This window comes from Protobothrops mucrosquamatus, unplaced genomic scaffold (genome assembly GCF_001527695.2).
Source record: "Protobothrops mucrosquamatus isolate PMUCROS unplaced genomic scaffold, P.Mucros_1.0 scaffold2137, whole genome shotgun sequence".
In the NCBI taxonomy this organism is placed as follows: Eukaryota; Metazoa; Chordata; class Lepidosauria; order Squamata; family Viperidae; genus Protobothrops; species Protobothrops mucrosquamatus.
In genome coordinates this window covers 116,886-144,690 of record NW_015388236.1, presented here as the reverse complement: position 1 = coordinate 144,690, position 27,805 = coordinate 116,886, and the positions used below count along the sequence as shown (strand labels likewise).

Here is a 27,805-nt window from a genome sequence, read left to right as displayed (position 1 = left end):
CTCTGTGATTCTGTACTTCTACTTTGACTGATTGAGTTACAAACCAGAAGCCAGCTTCCCTAAACAGGGGTTCTGAAAGTGTCAAGTCAGCAGTGTCTACTGCTTTAAAAAGGAAGAATTAATTTGGCCTTTTTTACAAAGGTGGTGAAGAAATAAAAGTAAATGTAGGCTTTTAGCTTTCTCAGCTTTTTTGTTGTTGTTTTGTTAGTATAAACTACATATTTTCCACAATTCCACAGGAATGCAAGGCTCAAACATGGAGAAATTATTCACGCTGTAGTTTGGTGCAAAGGAAGTCTTAACTAAAGAAACAGATTCCATATTAGCTTTTCTTTCATCCTACCTGAACATATTTTAGTAATTTCATTAAGCTTTAAACCAGTAAGGGTGTCGCTTGTAAAACACCTTGTGGAATGGCACAAACATCACATATCTGGTATAATTTTTAACTTCCAAGCTCAGGACAATTTAGCAACAATTTTCACTTACCAGCTTGAAAGGCAGAAGCATCAGGATCCAACTCTAGTAAGCATCTGTGAATACAACAAAGGGCTTTGTGTTAAAAAGGGCCACAATTTCAGCAAAAATGGAGCAACGTTGAACGTGTTGGAAAAGGAAAGGAACAAATCCAAAGATGGAAAGTCAATACGTGATCAGAATTGTGAAAATTCAAACACATAACTAGATCAGAAACTAATTTATGAAGGGTAGGGTATTCTCTGGAAGGCTAAAGGATATGGGACTGAGTGTTGAAGTAGCAAGGAGATTTAACCAAAAGATTAGGATCCTGCCTAACATTGAATACGTCTTTTAAGATGGGAGTAATAAATCATTAGAACAACAAATGCATCAACCTTTCACTTCAAAAGCACCTACTGTTTATTTAAACTGCATTTCTTCATTAATTGGGTTCTTTTATTTAATTTCTTGTCACAATTGCTTTGAAAGAAAACCCAGTTTTACAGCTGCATTTGGTGCACTGGAATTTTGTTTTACGACTGACTTTAGTCTATAAAGGTTTTATACTATTTTACATCATTTGATCTGAGGATTCTCACCATTAAATTAAAATCCCCAAATATGGTACACTGAGAAGAACACTAAGATTCAAGTCAGCCAAAGCTCTGTTCGAACTTTCTGTCAGCAATAGTGCTGATAAGACATATAAAATAAATGTCTAATCAATTTCTTTGGAAATGGATAAACGAAATAGTTTATATATAGTCTCTGCTTCAGCATTGAGGGGTATAACTAACATCCATCTTTCTCAGCTCAAAACTTCCACAATAATGTGTATGATCAATGCACTCAAGAATAAATACATTTATGGAAGTTACACATTGAAAGATGTCAAGTATGGTGGTGCAGTGGTTAGAATGCAGTATTGCAGGCTGACTTTGCCCACAGCCAGGAGTTCAATCCTGACTGGCTCATGGTTGACTCAGCCTTCCATCCTTCTGAGGTTGGTAAAATGGGGATCCAGATTGTTGGGGGCAATATGCGATGTTGTAAACCCCTTAGAGCAGACATGTCAAACTCGCGACGTCACGTGACGTCGCGCAACGTATCAGAGCTTTTTCCCCATTGCCGGCAATGGGATGGGCGCGGTTTCCTTGTGACGTGTCCGGCCTGCGGGCCAGCAGTTTGACACCCCTGCCTTAGAGAGTGCTTTAAAGATTATGAAGCGGCAGATAAGTCTAAGTGCTATTGCTATGTAGTGATGCAAAGAGAAAGCGTGTTTATATCTGAAAAATGTCAATTTACAAAAGTACATAATGGAAATTGATATAATGAAGAAGATAATCAGGGAAATGTCTATTAAAGGACACTTTTTTTCGAAGAATAAATGTTCACTTAAATAAATATGTAAGTGAAGCTATGTACAGAAGTACTGAATGATAGAAAACATACCTACAAAAATGTGTAGAATTTTAAAGCCTTGCTAGGTTAAATTATTTTTATGTGATTTGGGGAATTATATAAAGAAAACAGAAAAAGCAGCTTTAGGTTATAACTCCTTTTTCCATATATATAAAAAATAACTCTTGTGATGGGTCTCTCCACATTGCTTTCACGCATTTTTCTCAAACTAAAGCTATCTGAATCATATGCAACAATATTAGAAGCATCTGGTTAACAAGCTAGCCAGTTATATGATTAATTTATTAGATAAATCATGGGATTTTTTTTTTATGTTTGTGCATGGTTACCCAACTGGAAACTACATATGTATCTGTCCTTTACTAGAAAATATCTCATGTGAAACAGCTCATAATCTTCCAGGGCTTAAAAAAATCTTTTTTTTCCCTTCCTTCCACTCCTCAGTCTCCCATTACCACAAATTGTTCCTACACACCCCCATGCACACTCCCAGCCCTATTTTGCACTGACCCATTGTTCAAAGCAATGCCTTAAACAGTTCATATTTTGTTAATTGTACAAGCTTAATGGAGGAATGTATTGGTAAGAAGAGGAGGGTAACGGCCATCAGGCCAGCAATAAAGCAAAATTAATGGTCCATAGGAAGAAATCATGTCCACTTAATATCAGCTTTGAAACTCTAATAAAATAATGTGGTATCAACAGCAGCAGTGCGTTCTGTCTCATTCTTGGACACTCATACACAATGTACGCAGATTGCTTACACCACATTAAATCACTCATAAAACAGACCCAGTTCAAGTGAAGATCACAAGATCCTCCGGGGAGCATAGCAAACCAGAAATGTGTTGTGTAAGGATCATTACCAGCATGCGCAGCTGTAGTAACACCCACAAAGTCCAGCCCAGAGGCAACACGGGGATGGGGGCGGGGGAGAAAAACGTATCTGGAAAAGAGAATGAGGTCTTCATTAGGGCTTTAGTAGCCCTTTCCAAAAATGTTGAATGCTTTGGAAACTCAAAGCTGGAAATCACAGCAGATAATGCTGGAGAAAAGGGAAAGGGGAGTACTTCAGAAATTTCCACGTCACCACTAGCAAGACCAAAAACAATACTTGGAAGACAACTGGCTTTGGAAATTCTATCAAACCAGTAGATAAAGTTTATGAAATCCAGGTGGCTGGAGAATACTTTTCTTAACCCTTTCCTGACAAGGTAGGTAAAGGATCTAAGTGAATGTCCTTGCCTTTAATTATCATCTGTTAAACCAGGGTCCCCAGCCCCTGGTCCATGGACCAGTACTGGGCTGCGGCATGCCAGCAACTGCTCTGCACAAACAAGCAAAGCCCCATCCGTGGGATGCAGGCAGTACACAAAACCATGCCCTCTCCGGTCCATGGAACTGGTCCCTGGTGCCCAAAAGGTTGGGGACCTCTGTGTTAAACCACACAGTATTTTTTTTGTATTTCAGTAAAATCCCAAGGGAAGGCATTATGGGGGAAATCCCTTCCATTTGGATCCCTTTCAACAGCAGGGCTCTTGCAGTGTCTCCACAAAAGGGAAGCCCTGCCCTTCGGAGGTTGTTAAGAGACTTTTCCTTCTTGAAATGCAGAAAAGTGATCCAATACATTCCTCAACTCACACATTTGGTGGAGAATTTGAAAGACCTTTGGGCGCAGTTCTGCAGGTCCTCAGAAAGAACAGGGCTAATCTCCCCATCTCTGTAAGCAATGACATGATCTTAGTTCAAAACATAAAAGTCACTTATGAGACTGACTCCAGCTTTCCCTTACTTGCCCACAAATGTGAGATAATACTGAAGGATGAGCTCCTACAGCAGGGGTGTTCAACTGCCGGCCCACAGGCCGGATGCGTCATGCCGAAACCGCGCCCACCCCAGCTCTGGCAATGGGAAAAAAAGTTGTGATACGTCGTGACATGTCACGTGACATGGCGAGTTTGACACTCCTATCCTAGAGCAAAGTTCACTTTTCTACCATCTCTGTCTAGATTTTTTTCTCACTGCAGTTCCATTTGAGTCGAGCTCAATTCCTGATGACTTCCTGGCCACAATCATGAAGATTTTCTTGACGTTCTTCCTAGTCTAGTTTACATCCCTGCTATTCCCTAAAGTTATCTCATCCAAGTGCTGACTAGATCTGGCCTGGCATAAATTTTAGGCTCCTAGATATGTTGGCCAGGAGTTACTTGTTTCTTATTCAGTTTTTATTTTCATTCCAAGGGGATGTTCTTGCATTGAATTATCCTTCCCTAAAGGCTCCACTTGGATTAGATCAGTGATGGCGAACCTTTTAGAGACCGAGTGCCCAAAAACTGGCCCCGCCCCCACTCCACCCCCTGTTCTGCCCCCACCCCACCTGCCCACAAGGCCACTCACCGCCTCCAGGGACCTCCGCAGATCGCCCAGACAGCCCAGCAGCACTATGGCGGCCACACCCTCTGCCTGCGCCCTGCAGCATCAACTGCATGATGGGGTGTGAGGGCACAGTCTTGTCTACGCTGCCTGGCTGCCATGTCCTTGGCTGTGCTGCTCCGCGTAGGCCACACTTGGGGGCGACTCTCCTCCAGGGGGGCTGTTGGTGAGGAGAGGGTCGCAGGGGGAGGCAAGGCTGGGGCAACGGCACGTGTGCCCACAGAGAGGGCTCCGAGTGCCACCTCTGGCACCCGTGCCATAGGTTCGCCACCACTGGATTAGATCAATACTATGTTCCAACAGAGATCAACTGTATTGCTTTGGAAAGCCGAACAGAAAGGGAGCCTTTGGAAATGCTAAAGCCAAACAGACAGGGGGGAAATATTCTTCCCTGCACCCCTTTCAGGCACATACAGCCTCTGAATACAAGCTTCTAGTTGTGTGCCAAAACAAATCTAATACTCTGTCAAGGACCACTAGATGGTTTGGTCTGTAGGTAAATAATGTATTCACTATAACAAGATTAACAAAATTACCCCATCTGGAAAAATGCAGACCCAGGTAAATTAACAAGTGGTGGCCACAATAGAAGAAAGTCATCTGCAACCATGCATAGCCAATGGTGTTTTTAAAAGGCAATAAAAGCAAAGGTATATACATTCTTATTGTTAAAATGCAATTAGAACTTCTCTTGATATATACCACCTCTGGTCACAATGGCGCTTTCCATGCTGTAGACACAATTAAAAAAAAAAAGAACTCAGCTAACCAACATATCCTGTTTTCCAGGCTCCTCGGTGAAAACCCAGGCAATAAAGTGACATTTCTGTCACATTGGAACTCCCGAGCTAATTCAGAATAATCTACTTTTAATGGAAAGCAATATGTAAGAGGTAGTGACATTTGGCTAAGTTCTTCTTTGTTTTAAGCTCCAAGTGTCTTGGAAGTGACCAAAGTTACCAATAAACGTATTATTTCTGCACAAGCTAGGTATATTACCATAAATATCTACAGATTTTTGAGAGGTATTTTATTGCATTTCTTTTTATTTCAAGCTTCTGTATTCCATATAGGAAGCTATACAAATAACCCTCTCTTCCATTACACTGGTGTGCACTGGTGAATTCTCTTACTTATTCTAAAATAAATATTCAGTACATCTATTAAGGATGGTCTCTTTTTTTTATTACTAGGCCACAGACCTGTAAGAAATTGTCCCAAGATAACAATTCAAGTGGCCTCAGATTTCAAAGGACCAGAACAATGAGATCTTCTGCATCTTGCAGGCAAAATTCCAGGCCCTGCAGAGATGGTTCTTCAAACAGAATCCTTTTTTAAGCGCCACCTATCGGAATTCTGAAGTTCAAAGATGTGGCTGTACACAGAAAAAGAGACACACACAAACATAGGTGTTTATATTTAGTTGGGTACCTTCCCTCACTCATCAATTGTTTACTGCTGGATAAGCTCCAAAGATATAACTTATTCCTCTGCTGCACACTGAATGATTGCAATCAATATTGCTTAAAATCAAAATGCACATCGACTCTAGTGGGATTAATCTCCAAACATACTTTGACATCCTAGTGACTAGAACGAGATGAATGTTTTTGGGGAGAGTTGATAGTTATATTATAGAGACAACTACTGGATGTAATATCTTGATTTTGTTTGGGGCCTGGATGTCTTAAAACTCTCTAAAACTGTTGAATCAGTAACAATCAAGGCATGCAGTGTCCACCATGGGCCAGGATAGATTTATATATGTCTCCTGATTTCCTTTCAACCCTTAGATTCGATAAAGCAAAGGAGGCCATCAAACAAAGACTAGATAAAATGGGATTTCTAAATTAATCTTGCAGTTGCTCCAAAGCTATAGCAACTTTATAACAAATCAAGGAAACTGCAATCCATACAGACTCAGGCTCAACCCTTCCAAGACGGAGTGGCTGTGGTTGCCGGCTCCCAGGTATGGTCAGCTGACTCCATCGCTGACTATAGGGGGCGAATCTTTGGCCCCCTCGGAGAGGGTACGCAATCTGGGGGTCCTCCTGGATCCACGGCTGACACTGGACGACCAGTTGGCGGCTGTGGCCAGGGGGGCGTTTTACCGNCTGGCTGCCTGTGGCCTTCCGAGTGCGCTTCAAGGTGTTGATCACCATCTTTAAAGCGCACCATGGCATCGGACCTGGCTACCTCCGAGACCGCCTTCTGCCACAGATTGCCTCCCACCGGCCGATACGCTCCCACAGAGAGGCCCTCCTCAGGGTGCCGTCAACCAGACAGTGTCGGCTGGCGACCCCCAGGGGGAGACCCTTCTCTGTGAGAGCACCCACCCTCTGGAACGAGCTGCCCCCAGAGATCCGGGTGATTCCGGATCTCCCCTCCTTTCGCCGCGCCCTTAAGACCTGGTTATTTCAGTGGGCAGGACTGGCCTAGGGGTATTTTAAATTGGTTTTAACAAAATTTTTAGTATAAGCGGCCTATTGAATATCTATTTTTAATTACTTTTAAATTTTGTATTATATTGTATTATTGTTTTTAAGCTGGCTGTAAGCCGCCCTGAGTCCTCCGGGAGAAGGGCGGGGTATAAATTTAATAAAACTAAACTAAACTAAACTAAATATTGTATCGATATAAGTGATCCAGTTCATTATTGCTGAGGCTTCTCTATACCATGGCCCAATGCCCTTCCCTCTGTAATCAGGGATGTGCTTATAACAAGATAACAAGAGAAACTTCCTTTTTCATTGAAGATGCCTCCCCAATGGGATTAAGAAGCTTCTGGGGTCTCCTCTGCACTTCCAAAATCATCTTTGGGGGCTTCCAGGGAGGGTCAGAAATGTCAGCTCTCAGATGCACAAGAAGAATGGAATGGAATGGAATGGAATGGAATGGAATGGAATGGAATGGAATAGAATAGAATAGAATAGAATAGAATAGAATATGGAATGGAACGGAACGGAACGGAACAGAACAGAACAGAACAGAACAGAATAGAATATGGAATAGAATATGGAATGGAACGGAACGAAACAGAACATAACAGAACAGAACAGAATATTCTTTATTGGCCAAGTGTGATTGGACACACAAGGACTTTATCTCTGGTGCATAAGTTCTCAGTGTATATACAAACAACAAAGTATATAATCTAAGAAAACTAGGACTAAGGAAATCCAAGAAAAAAGGGTCAGCAATGGGACCGTATTGCTAGAAGGGGGTGGATGGGTGGTGGGCTTATTGCTCTACTTCTTGAAGCAATTCGAAGCAACTGAAACACTCTGCCCAGCCCCAATTAGGCCCAGGTATGATGATTAGGAAAAAAATAGATTATAGAAAAGTTGTAAACAATGTTGCGATCAAAGAATAAGAGGCTAATTTCCATTTACACTTATAAGAGCTGTAAAAGAAAATCGGAAATCGTTTCTTTATGTTTCTTTTCTTTCTTTTCTGCATTTTTGTTTCTGTTCTTCTGTTTGTTTCTTCCTTTCCTATTTCTTCCCTTCTTCCTAAAAACTTTAGTTCCTGATAGTTTTTTTATCGTTCATCTTACAATTTTAACAAACTTTAATATCTATATGTACTGTATGTATAATGTATTTGGATTGAAATGAGGATTCCCAGTAGGATTACAAGATCCATGACTTCACCTTGCAGCATCTGAACATCTACTTAATTTTCATCCCCAGCCCTCTGGGTGTTTGTGAAAGATTAAAAATGTCCCTTGCTTACCAAACAACGTATGGCCCAGATAAAATAACATCACACTCTCTGGCTGACCCTGACACACAACCCCATCCTGGGAAGCTTGTCAATACATTCTTGTGAAATGTTTTCAGACCTCACTTTTGAAGCATACTTTTTGTGAAGCCTTCTCAGACCTTCAACTATGCTCTCCAACATTAAAGAAAAGACCTCAGTAAAGGGGATTTGACAGGAAGAATCATTCAAGATGCATAAGACTCATGCATTTTTAATGCACATTCTGAACTCTAGAAGTTGAGGTGGGAAGACACATTTGTCTAGGGGGGGAAAAATCAGTTAATTGCCTTTTTTCCCCCAGTACTGGAACTGAAAGTGCAATTTGCTTCAGACACCAACAATACTATTCTACTAATTTGCCTACATTTGATTTGGAGGCTTTACGTTTTATAGGATTATTTCTACAGAAAGTAAACCAGCTGATACAGCAGATGATCCAAGCTAAAAATTTAGAGGAAACTCTTCAAGTAGGAAGGCATGTATTATTATTTTTTTGTATATTTGAAATGTAATGGTTCCAAACTTCCAATGATTATTTGAACTCTGGGGAGGGAGGGAGGGAGGGAGGGAGGGAAGAAGGAAGGAAGGAAGGAAGGAAGGAAGGAAGGAAGGAAGGAAGGAAGGAAGGAAGGAAGGAAGGAAGTCTTTAAACTGAATCTCAGACTGGACAATATTACGAACTCCATTAAATACATTGAAACGAATCCTGAAGTTTATAGTATCCTTATAGTACTTTTCAGTATTGAGGTTAACTTATCTCTTGTCTATACGTGTGTCAGTAAAATGAGAAAACCAAAAATAAACACACAGTTGCTGTATAGGAAACTCACAAGTCTTGGTGTTCATCAAATAAAAAAATATGTGTGCATTAAAAGAATTAAGACCTTCATAAAACCCATTGCCCAGCATGGATCTCTTCTTATCCCTTCTTGAGCAGAAGACTGGACTAGAAGACTACCAAGGTCCCTTCCAACTCTATTATTCTGTTATGGATTTCCTGGGATTGTGGAATGTGATGGCCGGTTAAAACAGGACAATCAACTGATGCTTAGAATTGTCTGTGATTTTAGCACAAAGACACGACAAAGAGAGGTTATTGGTACTCTCTGAGCCTAGTTGTTTTTTTGCAGACCTTTCTTTACCCAAACTAGGTAACATCAATCTCTGGATGACAAAGACTTGTCAATAATCTGGGGCTGAGTATATTTTCAAAGACATGTAATCATGGTAAGGCATTATTAAAATGCTTTCATTAATAAGCCTTTTCTTCTGAACATTAGCAGAGAAAAATAAGATGGAAAGTAATGCTTTGGTGATTTATGACTTGCTGATTGTCAACATGGCAGGAGGTTTTTAAGAGCTGGCAGGGAAGCGTTAAAGAAATATTAGTTGATGGAACTGGATCTTAAGTTAACAGAATGATTTCTTAATTCAACTTCTTCACAGGGGACTAAAAGTGTGCACATACAAACACATGAGTTATATCTCCTAACATCTGACAGAAGATAACAAATGTGTCTGGGTGTCTGCTGTGGAATTGGACAAGGGGAGGAAGAGCAAGGAACCGGGAGGAAAACATTATTAGTCATAGGAGGCAAAATACTAAATTCTACGTTCTAATATTGTTCAGCCTCTTATGCACCCAGAGATCCTCATTCAAAACCAATAAGAGGATTTACAAAATTCCCAGTATATAATAAGCATTTAAGTAGGTTCTTTCTCTCAGTTACATCTTGCTTTCAAGAAAATGCTGATTGGTTGCTCAAGGTGGGTCCTTAGCAGATCCCACAAGGCCAAGGGTTGGCTTAGAATCAAATTTCACAAATATTAGAGACAAGAACTAGCTCTTTGGGTGCCAATAAGGATGCAAAATAAAATGTCAAATTAGTTACATGGAATCTATCTGCCCATTTGGTGACCCACGTTTCTGCATTATTTTGACTATTATTAGTTAAACCCTGGTTTAACTAATTAAACCAAGTTTTTCTACAACCATTTCCGTAGCACATGAATAAAAATCTTGATACTAATCAGCAATACAATATCTGAAGCCTCTAAAATACCCTTGGATCATTGAGTTATCGTATTTTAAACATAGTATTTTTAATATTTCCAGGATAAAGGTACTTTAGATCTACCAAAACTCTTACTGGGGTAAAATAGCTATTTGAGGACTCAGACTTTTCATTGGTCCATGAAAAGCAAGATAGGTAAACAAGGAGATAAGAGAGGTATGAGTCAAGAATTGTTGAACTACTATTTTCAACAGGCGCAAAGTATCAGGACCATATGTTAAGCCGCAGTACAGAAGATTTATTGCTCAAGCTTATACACAAGAATCTAGTCAACTAAAGTTCAGTACTAAATTGGCACCAGATAAGGGTCAACAGAATCCAAGACAGATTGGATTTAGACTGTTTATGGGAATGTAACGATTCTAAGCTTATGACATACTTAATTCCGCCCACCAGCTCTGACTGCTCTTCTCCTAGAAATGGCCAAGATAGCGGTGAAGTGCATTTCAGAAACATTTGGAGGGCCACAAGTCTCCACCCTTAAGAAGTAGACTATCAAAGGACAAATAAAGTTTAGAAATATCTGAGGATATCAGGCTTCAATGCATTTCAATGGGTTATTGTTTGTTTCCATTTTCAGAATCAGCTAGAGAGATTAGACCCTAAATCTACCCCTGGCCTTCTTCAGATGCTTTGAAGTTCAGATTTCGGATATCTGAAGTTCAGATATCCAGGATTAAATATTTTCAAAGTCTAATACTTTTGGTCAGCATAAGAATGGGGGGAAAAAAACCTGCTCTGTGTAATTCTAATTCTGGATTCACTGATATAGCCAACAACTGCGGGAAACAAAAATGCCCCTGGGAATGACATTATGTCCTGATGTAGTGTCATTCCCACTGAGACATTCTCAGTCAGGAATGTCCCCAAGCTGCCATTAGTTGCAGTTCCACTGTCTCTGAAGTAGTGGAAAGCACTCTTTAAAAAGCAGTTAAAAAGAAAACAGTACAACCCACTTAATGATAACCCCCCCTTCCTTCCAAATTAACGCTTTTTCTACTACCCTGGAATATCAGTCCCCAAAAAAAATTTTTTTGGGAAGAATGCAATAAATAAATAAATAAATAACCCAGGAGTCATTTTTTTTCTTTTCAGGAATTGTTAAAAAAAAAAAAAAAAGCTCCGGCTACTAGGCATTTAAAATAAACAAGGAAATTAAATAAAAAGAACACAAAAGCACACAACTGAACGATTAATTTAGCCAAGAGCTACAATACAGAATCTGGGGCTAGCTAGATGAACCAAACTAGACTGGGTTAATTGTAAAACAACTTTCATTGCTCACTGAGTTATCTCCCTTTTACATTCGCAAGCATACCTTCTTGTTTTTAAATAGAAATAGAAAACGGACAGGCGTGCATTTTATTTTCATCACTCCCTTGTCACGAGATGTCGCAAACTGCAAAAACGAAAGAAAAAAAAAACTTTTCTGAAAAGAAAAAGAAAAAAAAAAAGACATCCTTCCGAGAAATGATCTCAGTGTAGAATTTAAACGACTCCTTAATTCAAGAGACTGATAGCCAAGGGGGGAAAATGTTTCGATAAACGCTGATTTACTCACACAGTGTCCCAGATATATACTGAAAACTACCTATAGCCAGCCTGCACAGGGAGGTGAGCATTTATCAGTAATTGGGCATGTTTAAACAAGCATAAAAGGAACTGAATAAGTAACGAGATTATTGCTGTGCCCCTGAAGACTGTAACAAAGGAAACAGAATCACGCTTAGTGCACAATGTTGAGTAAGCACAACTTCTCGCTGGTAAAGCTCCGTGCATACAATTCTTTCTTTGAATACAAGCAGTTCTTGACTTACAGATGTAATGGAGCCTGGAATTTCCATTCTAAGTCATGGCGGTTCTACGTCAAGGCACCCATATATCTGACCTGATATTGCGACCTTTCTTGCAAAAGTCATAAAGTGAGTCCATTCATTCCTACAGACATTTTCTTTTGCCAGAGACTAGCTGAAAACCAGCAAAAAAAAGTTGTAAATGACAGTCACACTATAAAGACCAACAATGTTTTCAGTCTCTCCCACAACTGTCTGCCCAGATTATTCATGCTTTCGTTTTTAAGAACAAATACTGTATTCCAACCTTCAGTCTTTTGACATCTTCACGGTTTTTTTCCAAATAAATCACCCAACATCCCGTGATATTTGGAACAGTCATTAATTTGAGTTTGGGGAGGTGGCGGGGGGCCCTGCTTTCCCCAGACCCTATTTCACCAATCCTGCAATATACAACTCACTGTAATTTATTGCCGATAGTCTAATGCCTTGATGGCATTAAACATTCATTGATAATAGCTGCTGCTCCCTGTTTATGAGGTTGCCTTAGGGAAGAGGGCCACAGCAGACTGAAGGAGCAAATACTTTAGATATATAACACTGAACTCCTTCTTATCTCCTGCTTAGAAAGGATCTGAGATAGAAGAACTGGAAAGTTTTCCCATGAGGTCTTGGTGAGTTACTGGCACACCTGAATGAGGAATATCTCCTGAAAGAATCCAATGGCTTGAAGTTTCTGAGTCCTATGAGCAGCCTGACCCACGAGAGAACTAGACTTTATTGTCACTTGTTCTGCATAAAAACTATGGAATAGAGAAGAAGGTGGTAGGATGGCTGGGAGAATGGATATGGCTTTGTTGTTTGTGCCCGGTGAATCGCTGCCTACATCTCAAGACAATTGACCTGGAATTGGACATTTGAAGGAAGATTCTGGGCTGATCCATTGGACCAAGGACCCTGTGATTTTCAGCATGTGTACCATGATAAGAGGGACTTAGGCCCTTGAACCTGTTGCAAAGAAATTACTTTATCCCTAGCTGCAAGATCGGATACCCTATGATAGTGGGTGTTTGGGCATGAAAAGTTGAGCAGGCTACATTTGTATACCACTTTATCTTATTTATCACAGTGCAATTAAAAGCAAACAAAACCTTTGCATTTTTGTAATAACATGCAGCTCAAAACAAATTCAAATTTTAATTGTGCTTCCTGACAAACTTACTAATCCAAAAACAGATGTTCACCATTGCCCTATCCTCTTAATCAACAGCTGCCCTTAATCCAAAAACAGATGTTCACCCTTGCCCTATCCTCTCACAAAACAGCTGCATAAGGCTTTAGGTGATCATCCTAACCCACCTTACAAGGTTGTTGATGACAAAAATGCATAATGTATTGGAAATGTATTGCACATCCAAGCCCACTTATTCAAGCATTTTTATCGCTATACAGTACAGTAGTGGAAATTTCAAGGAGAGGCTTTACAGACAATCTGCTTCTTTTGGATTGAAATGGTGACAGTAATACAAATTTCAAAGACATTATGGATGGACTGGTGCACACGCACGCACACAAACTCACTCTTAGACAGAGAGGTAGACAAACATAAATAAGTAAAGAAGCTGCAACGAAGGTTGAAAGCCCAGCGTTCAATTCTACCTATGGATATAGGCTGCATTTTTTTTCTGGCCTTGAAGACAGTGTTCATCCTTGGGGTATTTTAAACTTCTGAAGTTCACATTTTATTCCCTCGTGGCAAAGAAGACTTAGGAATTCTTCTCCTGTTCAATGGATTGGCGAGAGACAAAGGTCAACAGGAGCCTGTGTCTTCTGCAACCTTTCGCCCCAGAAAGAAGAGATTTTAAGTGGTCTCTGTGGGATAAGCAACAGCCATGCAGTTTCTGAAGCATCTTCATATTAAACTTGTAGCAGAGGAGAAGAAAAACACACTATTTGGGGTGCTTGCAATAGGAAAAAGAAGGAAGAGTTGTCCAGTTCTTGAGAGTCACTTTAAATTCCTTAGAAGTTTCTGTTTCTGTTATTTCTTTTCTAACAGTAGAAAAAGGGCAAGAATTTTATAGTAAGCAAAAATGGGATTCCTTATACGGCCATTAACTTATGGAACTGTGAAGCGCTACCAAATTATTCTTGAAAGACAGGTAGTCCTCAACTTACAATAATTCCTTTAGTGACCATTTGAAGTTAAGAAAACACTGAAAAAAAGGATCTGGGCTAAATGAAAGGTATCAATCTTGTTACACGGTCCTTGATTCTAACTTATGGAAAATGAAGTTGCAAGACATGAATCCCTAAAGTAATGGTCTCTTCTCCAATATAGTTCTGGAATTATCGGTTAACTACTGTTAATTCATAGCTCGAATTGTTATGGTTTATATCCAAGCAAAAAAGATTGATTAGAGCGCTGGTGGTTAGAATGCAGGATTGCAGGCTAATTCTGCCGACTGCCAGCAGTTCGAGTCTCACTTTCTCAAAGTTGACTCAGCCTTCCATCCTTCCAAGGTCGGTAAAATGAGGAGCCAGATTGTTGGGGACAACAGGCTGATTTTGTAAACTGCTTAAAGAGGGCTGCAAAGCACTGTGAAGAGGTATATAAGTCTAAGTGCTATTAGGTGCCACGTTTTTTTTTTAAAAAAAAATCAATGAAAACACTAAGAAACACTGGACACAGGTGAATCCTTATTGCTTACATTAAGTTTTGAATATACGCTCCCTGCATATAGGAACTGATTGGGATGGAATAGAGAGAAGAAACATTGTCCAGAAACCAGACCTAAAAACGGCTGGATTTTCAATGCAAATATAACGGTTCACATACCATTCTTGATTGCTTGGCTGGTGGAAAAACACAGCTTGTACTCCTAAATGTATCTTCCAAGTCACAAGCATGCACTTGTAGAGTGATCAGTAACTCTGCTGTCTGTGGAGAAGAATGAAAGCTTTCTTTTAAAAAAAAGTAAACAAACAACAAATCTATACCCAGGAGCCCAAGAAGGCACACGCAAACATCTAAAAAGAGTTTGGGGAAGATGCGAATCTGATAAAATATACAGCAAATGCACCTACATCAGTTCCAACATTAAGGACTTAAGCCAGAACTGAAGTGGCATGGAAGGAGGTCCAAAAAGAGAAACAGAATTTACCTTTTTAGATACTTTCTCTCCAAGATTTAAGGCTACCCAAAGATTTATTTCGATTGAATGGCCAACATGTTCAAGTGGAATTCATTTAACCTCTGAATTATGCTGTTAGTAGGGCACTCTACAAGGCTAAATAGTATACAGAAATGTATGTTGAAGGTTCAAATGTATACTAAAATAGTTACTAAATATTTAAATGCAAATTTCAGTTTTGAAAATTAAAAAAAAAAAAATCAGCGAGGGAACAGGATTTGAGAAACATGAAATTAATAGGGACACAAAAGTTTAACCTGCTCCTCCCCAGTCCAATCTCCCAAAGAGTTGGGAGATGAGATTGTCCCAACTGGAGGGGAACAAGAGATCGAGGTAGGCAGCCATACTAGTGTCTTCATATTCCAAGCTTGGATCTAAGCCAAAAAAGCATCTTCCACTTAAGAAAAAGGCATAAGCAGATTCAGAAGACTCCCCAAGTGTTCAAAAACGTTAACACCACTGAAAAATTAAAAGGGAAGGGGCCTAAATAACATAATAAAAGTAGTCCTCGACTTACAAAAGTTCATTTAGTGACCGTTCAACATTACAACGGCAATTAAGATACGTTTTAATTAGAAAATATATTTTAAGCTGATATTATTGATACTATTAGAAAACTGTAACAAAGATGCTGATATTCAACTGCATATTTATTAACAACAATAAGAATTGTATTTGCTTAGTGTGGGAAAATGTCTGTTCCCGGAGGAAGAGAAGATGTATTGAAGGGTGCAATATTGGATTTAGTTTGAAGAAGCTTATACGTACCACTGAATTACTAATGGACCCAGTCAACACGTTGTCTGTTAAGTACTTGATTGTAAAAATAGAAAATTAATAAAATATTTATTTTTTAAAAAGTTACAACGGCACTGAAAAAAATGACTTGTGAGCATTTTTCACACTGACGACCACTGTAGCCTCCCCAGGATCACGTGATCAAAATTCAGACGCTTGGCAACTGGTTCATATTTATGACGGTTGCAGTGCCCGGGGTCATGTGATCCCCTTTTGTGACCTTCTTACAATCAAAAAGAATGGGAAAGACAGATTCGCTTAACAACTGACCTACTAATCTAACAACTGTAGTGATTTATTTAACAATTGTGGCAAAAGAACCATAAAATAGGGCAAAATTCACTTAACCGCAGAAATGTTGGGCTCAGAGGTGATCGTAAGTCAGGGACTACCTGTACATATTGACCAGCAATGATTACTTTGGGGGAAAGTAGAAATAATACTTCCTGGAAGACAATATTCCTGACCTTCTAAAGAAGAATACTGCCACTATAATATCCTATTAAATGTCAAATGGAAACATGGCACTGCGTTCAAAATAAGGAGCATCTGGTAAGGCTATTTAAAAAAAAAGCTCTGTTAAGTTAGCTGAAAAACAGTTATTTATTAGAGTATTTGCATACTCTAGCCACCGAATAACAGCAGAACATGAATTTTGAAGTGTGCACTATGTTTTAATTACTTGTTCTGATTTGTTCCAAATCCCCACAAATTATTTTACTTTGGAATACTTGTAAAAATAACAAGATTAGAATCCTAAGACTTATTCTCTTCCTCGGCAGCTATTCATTAGAAATTCAATTACACAGGTTCACAAATTGGCACCTGAATTTATTTATGTTACTTTTAACCTGTTGAATTGCCTGGCTATTAGTTTATAAGTCTTGGGGAAGGCATTTGCGTGCATAGCTAACTTGGAAACAAAAGCTTGCTATCCCAACCTCAAAAAACGGCAATTGGCTTTACAATAACCAATAAATAAACAAAGGCTGGGATGACACTGGCTTTAGGAAGTAAATCCTATCTTTAGAATTATCTGCCTCAAGCGTGTTTAGTGAGCTGGGCCAACATTTGTTATCATTTCCATAGAATCACTGCATCATGAAATATAAATACGCTCTACAGTCAACCCATAGAAGGAGATGGATGGTTTAGATGACAAAAGTTGGCAGAGGGATCAAGTAGAGCTGAAATTTAGAGCTGAGGAAATTGCACAGTTTAAGTGCCTTCTTCTAAACTTGCTTCCAGCCAATGCTATCTCCCATCCTCCCGTACTTTTCTATGTATGCCACAACTGTCTTAACCCTCTTAAAAACATGCATTTATTACATAAACACCCATCCTTCCCTCCCATCATTTAACTGATTAATTAAATTAATACAAAGACGGTCTTGTTGAGAACTCCAATGTCTTTGCGTGCGCTCTCCTCCTCCTCCTCCTCCTCCTCCTCCTCCTCCTCCTCCTCCTTCTCCTTCTCTCCTCCCTCCCTCAAAGCCAGTCAGCCGAACAGGAAACAAAGAGTTTAATTCTGTCTGGTTTCATGAAGAGTTCTGTATGTCAGTAGCTGGAAATCAGCCAGTTCCTTGGACCAGCCACAACAGAGGTTGTTTGAGGGGAACTCTCCCTCCCAAAACTCCTGAGTTTTTTTGTTTTTTTTTAAAAAAAGATAAATAAATAAATATTTGGAGCAAGCACAACATCAGCAAAAAGAAAAGCAGCTTGTGAACCAGCTCCAAATACCAGCTCAGCGGGGAACTGGCGAAGTGAAATATCAAACCTGAAAGACAAACAAACAAATGCAGAAGCAAAGTGTGGCGGATGGAAGAATGAGGATTAATCTGAGATCAATATGGTATCTGCCACTTATCTGGTGAGGCGAGGGGGTTTGGCTAAAGCACAACACCTTCCCTTATTCAAGGAGAAGCAAAAAATTCTAATTTGCTGTGCTCCTGGAGGGCCTGGCTTAAGCTATTAAACTGACAAATAATGTCCAACAGAATTCTCCTTCTCTGTTTGCTATTCCTGTCCCCCCACCCCCCAATCCAGCCCCAGCCGAGTTAAACCAGACATTTGTTTCAGAGGCTTGGCACTGCTCACAACATACCTCTGCATCATCGAGGTTATTTGTGGAACAAAGGTGAGGTGTGCATTTGAGGAGGTGCAAATTATTAATGCAACGATAAGAATTAAGACTTCTTGAATTTACCGGAGACAGGAAAATGACCCTATTTGAGATGAATTTTTTCCCTGCTAAAAAGAAGATTAGATAGAAAAAAACTCATCTGCACCCAATACTGTATTGTCAATGAATATAAAACACACATATAACTCCTCAAATGTGTGTGCGCGCACACGCACACACAGAGGGGGGGGGGGAGAGAGAGAGAGAGAGAGAGAGAGAGAGAGAGAGAGAGAGAGAGAGAGAATACTCTGTTCTAAATTAAAACATGGGTCTATTTATTCTGTTCTATTTTACATCAACCATTGGAAGAACTGAAACATTAGGTCAGAGACAGATTGCCATGAAGAATATTTATGTGGTTGCTAAAAGTGTCGACAACTTGTTGGCATGTAATTAATCAATCAATTAATCAATCAATTTTACATGGGGCACTGAATCTGTGTTCCCCCAAAGTCCGTCAAAGTGTTGCCACTTAATTGTAGTCTCTTTTTTTAATGGATTGGTATTACATAGATAGTAATCATACGAAAATTAACTTGTTTACATAGAGTTAATGCATTTAAAATTCAATGAAGCTGGAGGAGGGGACCTCCTCTGTCGTGGGCCCATCCTCTGGAACAGCATCCCCCCCAGCAAGAAAAGGACAGCGTCTTCTCTCATAGGGGTCCAGAAAGCTTTCGAAACTTGGCATCTGTCCCAAGCCTGGGGTTAACATATTATTGTATATTTTGGGAAGAGGGCAGCTGTTTGGTTTGATTTGTGTTGCTTTTAAGGTTGTTTTAGTTTGGGCTGTCTATAATATGGTTTTATGTCTTAAGTGTTTTTATGGATTTTTTTTTTTTTTGGGTTTCCTACGCCCCACTGAATCCATTGGAGCTGGGCGGCTACAATAAATTGGAATAAATAAAGTGCCACTCCAATGTTAAATGGGGTCCTTAGCTTGGCAAAAAAACCCGTGCAACTCTTTTTTTTATACCATTCTCGCCCACAACTTGGTGCTTTTCCTGTGGGCCAGACTTCAACTCCAAGCAAGTACAGGAGTTCTCAGTGTAAGACTGTCATTGAATCCAGAATTTCAGCCAGAAATTCTGGTGGTGGTTAAGACAGGGCCACGACTGATTTTACAACCTTTTTTAAAGCAGTCGTTAAGTCAATGCCACGGTCATTAAACGAGGCCCTTTTTTCAATGGTTTTTTTTTTCCTAAACTGGGAATCCAAATGCCAAAAATTATGGACTTAGGGGACAGCGCAAATGGCTGTAAGTGCGAGGCAACTGCAAAGCGTCCAAAATACGATCGTGTCTTTGGGGGGAACAGGTCAGTCATCGGAACTCAGAACTCGGGTCATAAGTAGCTCTGGGGAACGCCACTGTAACTTTGAACAGACACTAAGCGAGCAGTCGTTAAGCGAGAACTACATGTATGGAATGGTTGAGATTAGGGAAGTCTTAAATTCTGGCCTGCAGAATTTATTTGTTCTTGGGAAGAAGTGTTTCTCATACACTTTTCTGCAGATGAAATGGCTTTTTTCATCTGTAAAGTATTCTATCACAGAACAATAGTTGGTTTTTTTTTTGTAGCAGTGATTCTAAGATGAAGTAACCAGGAAGAAGCATTTCATTCACTGTTTAACAACCTTGATTAATTGGTGGGGGGGGGGGAACCAACATTTTTTTTCCTACTTCGGATAAGAGCTTGTCTTGAAAATTTCTATAACAGTTTAACCAGCAGGAGCTGCAACAGATTGCAAGATTATCTTGAGAAGTCAACTTATTTTCCCCAAGAAGGTTCGTGTAAGTATAGCATCACTTTTACAAAATGTAGGATTCTGTGAATAAATCAGATCAAGGGCCATCTTACTCTAGCTTTTTGTTTCTCTCCGTGCCCAGATGATGCTGTTGTTCCCAACAAGTGGTCTCTACTAGTGGGCCAGGAGATGACATGAATGGGTTATTTATTTGTTTATTTATTAATTTAATGGGTTTCTATGCTGCCCATCTCAGTAATATAGTGAATTTGGGCAGCTTACAATATAATAAAAGTTAAAAAGTGCAAATAAACACCCAACAACAATTGAATTAGAAGACAAAGCTAAAAATTAAAATTAAAACCAAGATGATGGGTAGCCTGGGGGTGAGAATCTTCTCTATTCCACCCCCGGTGGCCAAGTGTTAGAGCCATGATTTTAGGCTCTTCCGGAAGGCCAGGACTGCAGGGGTGGCTCTCCGTCTCTGACGGGAGAATATTCCAGAGGGAAGGGGGCCACAGCAGAAAAGGCTCTTCTCCTGGACCTCACCAGCCAAAATTCTTTGGCCGAAGGGAGCCAAAGTAGACCATTCTACTCGTCTTACATTCTACTAGTTAGTTCCAACGGTATAAGATAAGATAAGATAAGATAAGATAAGATAAGATAAGATAAGATAAGATAAGATAAGATAAGATAAGATAAGATAAGATAAGATAAGATAAGATAAGATAAGATAAGATAGCCTTTATTGTCATTTTTATACTGTGGGCACAATGGCACACATCAAAAATGAAATTTAGTTGCCCGCTCTCAAAGTGAAACACATACATGACACACACCTAAACATACTATGAACATGTCTAAGGCACTTCCTTAGACACCCTGGACCATGGTTGTCTCCATAAAATGCATAATAGAATCAAGGTGGAGGGGAAGGGGCTGCAGAAAAATGACATGGGCTGGACTCACCTTGATTTCTGTTTGCAGAGTTAGATTTGCATAGCTCATCCAAATCCACTGTGTGCGTGTTTGTGTGTGTGTGTGCGTGTACACACACACACACACACACACCCATTATATACATGATATACTGCCTTTCAAATCCAGATGGCGTCAACACAGATGCATAGTCTAATACAGGAATAGAGATCAGTCACGGTTAGGGATGGTTATTGGCTTGGCTTCTGTTATTTATTTTGCTTTTCCTGGGGATTGTTAATAGGCTTTAAACAATAAAAAAGTTGGATTACTTCTTCTTACTTCCCCTTCTGCTATTTGCCTCCCTTTATATTCATTCCCTTTTTACCAGTTCTCCATCTCTCTCAGGAGCCATTCTCCACCGTTGAGTTGACTTGCTATCAACTCACCCTGGATAGGAAAACACTCCATGACATTTGCTATTCTCATTGCCGATACCTATCCTGACTCTATTGCTTGTATTCCCAAGTCACTGGCAGTCACCGGTCTCTCCCCCCCCCCCCACTGCCATGGAATTGTGTGAAAAAGCCTACAGATTTTATAGGCTGAGGTTATTGACAGCCAGTATTGGATGTGCTTCAAGACAGTGCAGCTAATGAGAACTTAAAGGCTAGGATGAGGTAAGGACAGTATCAAGGGACAAGCGGAAAATAAATATTGTCAGGGCATCTTTGTGCCACGGTTAAATGCATTGGAGACACAGCCATGGAACAAAAATGCTGCTGACACTGAGCAGCAAAGAAGAGAAATGTTGGGAAAGACTGACAAGAAAATCATATTAAGTAGAAAGGGACCAACACCAACCCATGAAATTTTAACAAAATAATCATTCTTTAGACTTCCAGGAAAATCAGCATTCAGTGCCCCTGGACGTACTGTAGCTTAAACCTGCCTTTTTTGTGTGTCTTCTCCTTAACAAAGGAAAAAAATAACCTACATTTTAAAACTGTCTGGCAGTGAGTAGAAAAGTACGCAAAGTACACAAAAGGGCCGCAATTGAGTCGCACTTTTCTGTTGCTAAGCAAGACAGTTGTTAAGTGAGGTTTGCCCCATTTTACAACTTCTTTTTTTTGCCACAGTTGTTAAACGAATCACTACACTTGTTAAGTTAGTAACAACTTCCCCCATTGACTTTGCTTGCCAGAAAGTCACGTGACCCCGGGACACTGCAACCGTCATAAACATGAATCAGTTGCCAAGCGTCCGAATTTTGGTCACGTGACCATGGGAATGAGGCAATGGTCGTCACTGTGAAAAAAGGTCAGAAGTCACTCTTTTCAGTGCCGTTGTAACTTGAAACAGTTACTGAATGAATGGTTGTAACTCAAGGACTACCTATATCATAAGTACACCTGCTAGTCATTACCAAAGACACCCCCATCCCTTCTTTTCCCAACAGTTCTGCAATATTGCAGAATGTAATTATCATTTTTGCTTTCCAGCATTGCTTCTAAGCGGAGTGTCCAATGTTTGTACTTCCAATATTTGAGGGGCTCCTAAGAGGGGGTCAAGCTATTTTCCAAAGCACCAGAAGGCAAGACAAGAAACAATGTTTGGAAACCAACCAAGGAGAGAAGCGACCTAGAACTAAGGAGAACTTTCTTAACGGTGTGAGCAATCCACTGTTGGAAAGAGATTGCTTTCAGAAGTTGTGGGCTCTCCATCACTGGAGGCTTCTAAGAAGAGACTGGACAGGCACTTGTCTGAAATGGTACAGGGTCTCCTGCTCGAGCAGGGGGCTGGACTAGAAGACCTCCAAGGTCCCTTCCAACTCTGTTATTCTACGTTCAGAGGGGCACTCAAATTATACTTGTACCGTTTTTGCAAAGGTGACGATTAAAAGACAAATTGGCTGGGGGAGAGAAAAAAATGAATAGGAAGAGAGAGAAAGAAAGAAAACCTTACAGGAGCCCCTCCTCCTCCTCACGAAAACTTTGAGAGCATCCTCCATCGCAGGTGCTATTTCTCAGCCCTTCGCGTAAAAGAGCTGACTTTGTTTTCACTTCTAAAAATAAAGGGTTGGTGACTTGAGAAGATCAAACAGGGACCAGCCTTTCTTCTCGCTAACTTGCAGCATGGAGCAACTCGCGTCCCCCTACCGAGAAAGCGTGCCGGCAGAATCGGAGCAATTGCCTTAAGCCTAAAATGAAAAGGACCCCCCATCTGGAAGAGGCGGAGTGTGTACAGCGCTCATCTGGGGGGGCTGTTTTTGCAGTAATAGGCCGCCCTACTGCCTCGTGCCACAATTTGCAACAATAGAACTTTGTGGCTCCCACCCCAACGACGCTTTCTAAAGTCATGGCCTGCCGGGATCCCAACTTGACAAAGTGAAGATCATAGACTAGAGATGGTGCACTAAGCCCCTCGAAATGTACAATTAATATCCGAGTGAAAAGCTTTCCGTCATTCACACAGAGATAAAAGCAGAACTGTCCCCAGGAATATCAACCTGGGGGGGGGGAATGGTCTTTCTGCACAGCAAAATCCAAACAGAAATGAGTTATGGGGAAAGAAGCAATATGGTGACCTACCTTGAAAAAACCTTGGCTATGTTCCAGCTATCTTGCTAGCTTTACTAAGAAGCCAGACTGTTCACTTAAGTACCCTCTAGTGTAAGAACTTGATTTGGTATTAATTCTCCGTGGAGTCTCTGTCCCAGCACTTTAAAAGATGTTGGGGTTCAGGCATTGCTGGGGTGAGGATGAACAGAGAAAACTCAACCTGTGCCCCACAGCTTTCTTCTTTAGAAAGAGATATCTGAAGCCATCAATACTGGAGAGTGAAGAAGGGGGCTACGAAAAGCTTTGTAGATTGGAGAGAGGGGGAGAGATAAAGAGAAGAGAGAGAGAGAGAGATGGAAAAGGATAGCAATCACATCATAAATGTATAATATCTGATAGCAGGGGGCATTTCCTAATGGAGAGGACTATTATTAGACGGTGGAATTGGCCACCCAAGAAAAACAGTGGGAACCCTGTTGCTAAAGAAATAGGACATCAAGGTCTACAGTACTTTGAGCTATAAGAAAATTAAACACTGTAAGAGGGGATTAGGAATTTTTCTTTCTCTTTCTGATTGGCCTCCTTCGTCTCTAGGAATGCCTTGATCACAAGATAGCTGGGTTCCTGCAACAGACCAAAAATGAGGGTGAGTGCTTAATAAGGGAGCAGGTTGTGTACCTTCAATCATGCCTAATGTCACTTCGTTGCTTATGCGCAGCATGCTGAAGTGAACACAACCACTGCATTGTTAATGTGGGCTTAACATGTTGTGTGAAGTATTAGAAAGAATCAGGATCATTTGTAAAGTTGTAGCATAGAAGAGTTATTCAATATCTATACACAAGAATCTAGTCAACTAACTAAATTGGTGCTAGGTAAGGGTCAATGGAATTCAAGGGGGGGCTGGACTAGGATCTCTTGTGGCAACGCAAGGACTCTAAATTGATGACGCATTTAACTCCACCTTTCAACTCTGCCTACTCTTCTCTTCATGAAGTCAGCCATTAGGGGAGGCTGTCATTTTACAAACCCACTGAAATTGGGGTGCAACCTAAAGGAAATCCACAAGGTCCGGTGGTTGGCCCATTTAATTCAAATGGGTGATGCCTAATCTTATTGGCTAGCCCAAAATGACAAATCTGGGCATAATGTTTACATCTCTAGAAATGTTTTCTGTGCCTTTGCTAAAGAGAATTATCCATGGTTGCTTTCTCTACCAGAAGGATGATTGACTGATTCTATTCACTCATTTTATCAGATGTCTTTGTAATTCCAGATGCTCAAGGAGGTTGATGAAAATCCAACTAACACAGGATAGAAAACCTTAGCTGTTTTATGACTTGTGGACTTCAACTCCCAGAATTCCCGAGTCAGCATGGCTGGTTCAGGAATTCTGGGTATTAAAGTCCACAAGTCATAAAAGAGCCAAGGTTCCCTACCCCTGAACTAGCATATTGAAAACATTCCAACTATAAAGCAAGTTTAATTAGGCTGCCGTGAGATACACCTGCATGATAGCAATCCCATCTATCATTATTTGCTTTTGGTTGAACATATTGTAAAGAACCTAGCTGTTGTGATTCTCATTATGTGTTGTGCAAACACAGACCATGAAGATTTTTGTTCCTCACAACGATTCAGCAAACCATAACTTAATATATGACAGCCAAAGATTTGAGAATTGCGTCTAAGACACAGCCAAATGAGAAAAATCTCTAAAGATTTTTAAAGCTTGCCTACAGATTGCTGCATGCAGCCAAAGTATTAGATGATGAGAAATAATAATAATAAAAAAAAACCTCACCAACTAAAGGGTTGAAGTTTCATAGTTTTGTGGCTACCAGAGAAAATCTACTCTCTTGTGTCCATTAAACCCATTTATGGTTTCATGATGAAAAATGGGTAACACTTTTTTATACACAGGTAGTCCTTGACTTATGACCACAACTGAGCCCAGAATTTACGTTGCTAAGTGAGAAATTTGTTAAGTGAGTTTTGCCCCATTTTACGACCTTTTCTTGCCACAGTTGTTAAGTGAATCACTGCAGTTGTTAAATTAGTAACACAGTTGTTAAGTGAATCTGGCTTCTCTCGTTGACTTTGCTTGTCAGAAGGTCACAAAAGGAGATCACCTGACCGTCATAAGTATGAGTCAGTTGCATCTGAATTGTGATCACATGACCATGGAGATGCTGCAATGGTCGTAGGTGTGAAAAACAGTCATGAGTCACTTTTTTCAGTGTCGTCGTAAGTTCGAACGGTCACTAAACAAACTGTTGTAATGCAAGGACTACCTGCACGCAAAACCAAACTGAAACAGTCTTAACAAAGGCCATTCAAGAAGAATTATCATTCAGACTATAAAAATCAAGACAATCATTCTAAATCGTCTAGGTCCTGTTAAAATGTAACTTACCAAAATTAAAGGCTTAGGCTTCCTTTTTCCTACTAATCGCGGGACCAAGAGAATCCATGTTTGCAAATGCTATTGAAAATGGGAAAGAAAGAGAAAGAAAGAATTCAAGTTGGGATATAAAATTCAAAGCATTTGTTAAAAGTATACTTCTCATTAAACATCTCTCTCTCTCTCTCTTATTCTGTTATGCAAAGGATGCAAATCAAAACAATTGGATTTGCACAACATTTTGAAGCTAAACCACAATGAAACAAACTACAGTAAGGTTTAGTCTAATCAAAGGTACCAGTACAGATTGGGTGAGACCTGGCTCAAAAANTGAATCTGTGTTCCCCCAAAGTCCGTCAAAGTGTTGCCACTTAATTGTAGTCTCTTTTTTTAATGGATTGGTATTACATAGATAGTAATCATACGAAAATTAACTTGTTTACATAGAGTTAATGCATTTAAAATTCAATGAAGCTGGAGGAGGGGACCTCCTCTGTCGTGGGCCCATCCTCTGGAACAGCATCCCCCCCCAGCAAGAAAAGGACAGCGTCTTCTCTCATAGGGGTCCAGAAAGCTTTCGAAACTTGGCATCTGTCCCAAGCCTGGGGTTAACATATTATTGTATATTTTGGGAAGAGGGCGGCTGTTTGGTTTGATTTGTGTTGCTTTTAAGGTTGTTTTAGTTTGGGCTGTCTATAATATGGTTTTATGTCTTAAGTGTTTTTATGGATTTTTTTTTTTTATTTCCTACGCCCCACTGAATCCATTGGAGTTGGGTGGCTACAATACATTGGAATAAATAAAGTGCCACTCCAATGTTAAATGGGGTCCTTAGCTTGGCAAAAAAAACGTGCGACTCTTTTTTTATACCATTCTTGCCCACAACTTGGTGCTTTTCCTGTGGGCCAGACTTCAACTCCAAGCAAGTACAGGAGTTCTCGGTGTAAGACTGTCAGTGAATCCAGAATTACGGCCAGAAATTCTGGTGGTTGTTAAAACATGGCCACGATTGATTTTACAACCTTTTTTAAAGCAGTCATTAAGTCAACACCATGGTCATTAAGCGAGGCCCTTTTTTTCAATGGGTGTTTTTTTTTTCTAAACTGGGAATCCAAATGCCAAAAATTATGGACTTAGGGGACAGCGCAAATGGCTGTAAGTGTGAGGCAACTGCAAAGCGTCCAAAATACGATCGTGTCTTTGGGGGGAACAGGTCAGTCATCGGAACTCAGAACTCGGGTCATAAGTAGCTCCGGGGAACGCCACTGTAACTTTGAACAGACACTAAGTGAGCAGTCGTTAAGCAAGAACTACATGTATGGAATGGTTGAGATTAGGGAAGTCTTAAATTCTGGCCTGCAGAATTTATTTGTTCTTGGGAAGAAGTGTTTCTCAGACACTTTTCTGCAGATGAAATGGCTTTTTCCATCTGTAGAGTATTCTATCACAGAACAATAGGGGGTTTTTTTTGTAGCAGGGCTTCTAAGATGAAGTAACTAGGAAGAAGCATTTCATGATAGCAGTGTTCCAATATCTCAGGGGCTGCCCCAAAGAAGAGGGAGTCAGGCTATTCTCCAAAGCGCCTAAAGGCAGGACAAGAAGCAACGGATGGAAACTAATCAAGGAGAGAAGCAACCTAGAACTAAGGAGAAATTTCCTGACAGTTAGAACAATTAACCAGTGGAACAACCTGCCTCCAGAAGCGGTGACTGCTCCAACAGTGGAAGTTTTTAAGAAGAGACTGGACAGCCATTTGTCTGAAATGATGTAGGGTTTCCTGCCTGCCTGAGCAGGGGTTGGACTAGATGACCTATTATTATTATTGTTGTTGTTGTTGTTTTTGTTGTTGTTGTTCACTGTTTAACAACCTTGATTAATTGGTGGGGGGGGAAACCAACATTTTTTTTTCTACTTCGGATAAGAGCTTGTCTTGAAAATTTCTGTAACAGTTTAACCAGCAGGAGCTGCAACAGACTGCAAGATTATCTTGAGAAGTCAACTTATTTTCCCAAGAAGGTTCCTGTAAGTATATCATCACTTCTACAAAATGTAGGATTC

At 40.2% G+C, this 27,805-nt stretch overlaps 1 long non-coding RNA gene across 1 annotated transcript; it reads right to left on the bottom strand.

Moving 5' to 3' along the window:
- Positions 1–332: 332 nt before the first annotated feature.
- On the bottom strand, positions 333–25,812 carry LOC107294870. The gene is made up of 3 exons (XR_001549050.1): positions 25,760–25,812; positions 14,784–14,885; positions 333–533 (listed from the first exon to the last, which is right to left on the bottom strand). It is a non-coding gene; the product is annotated as an uncharacterized LOC107294870 (long non-coding RNA).
- Positions 25,813–27,805: the final 1,993 nt, after the last annotated feature.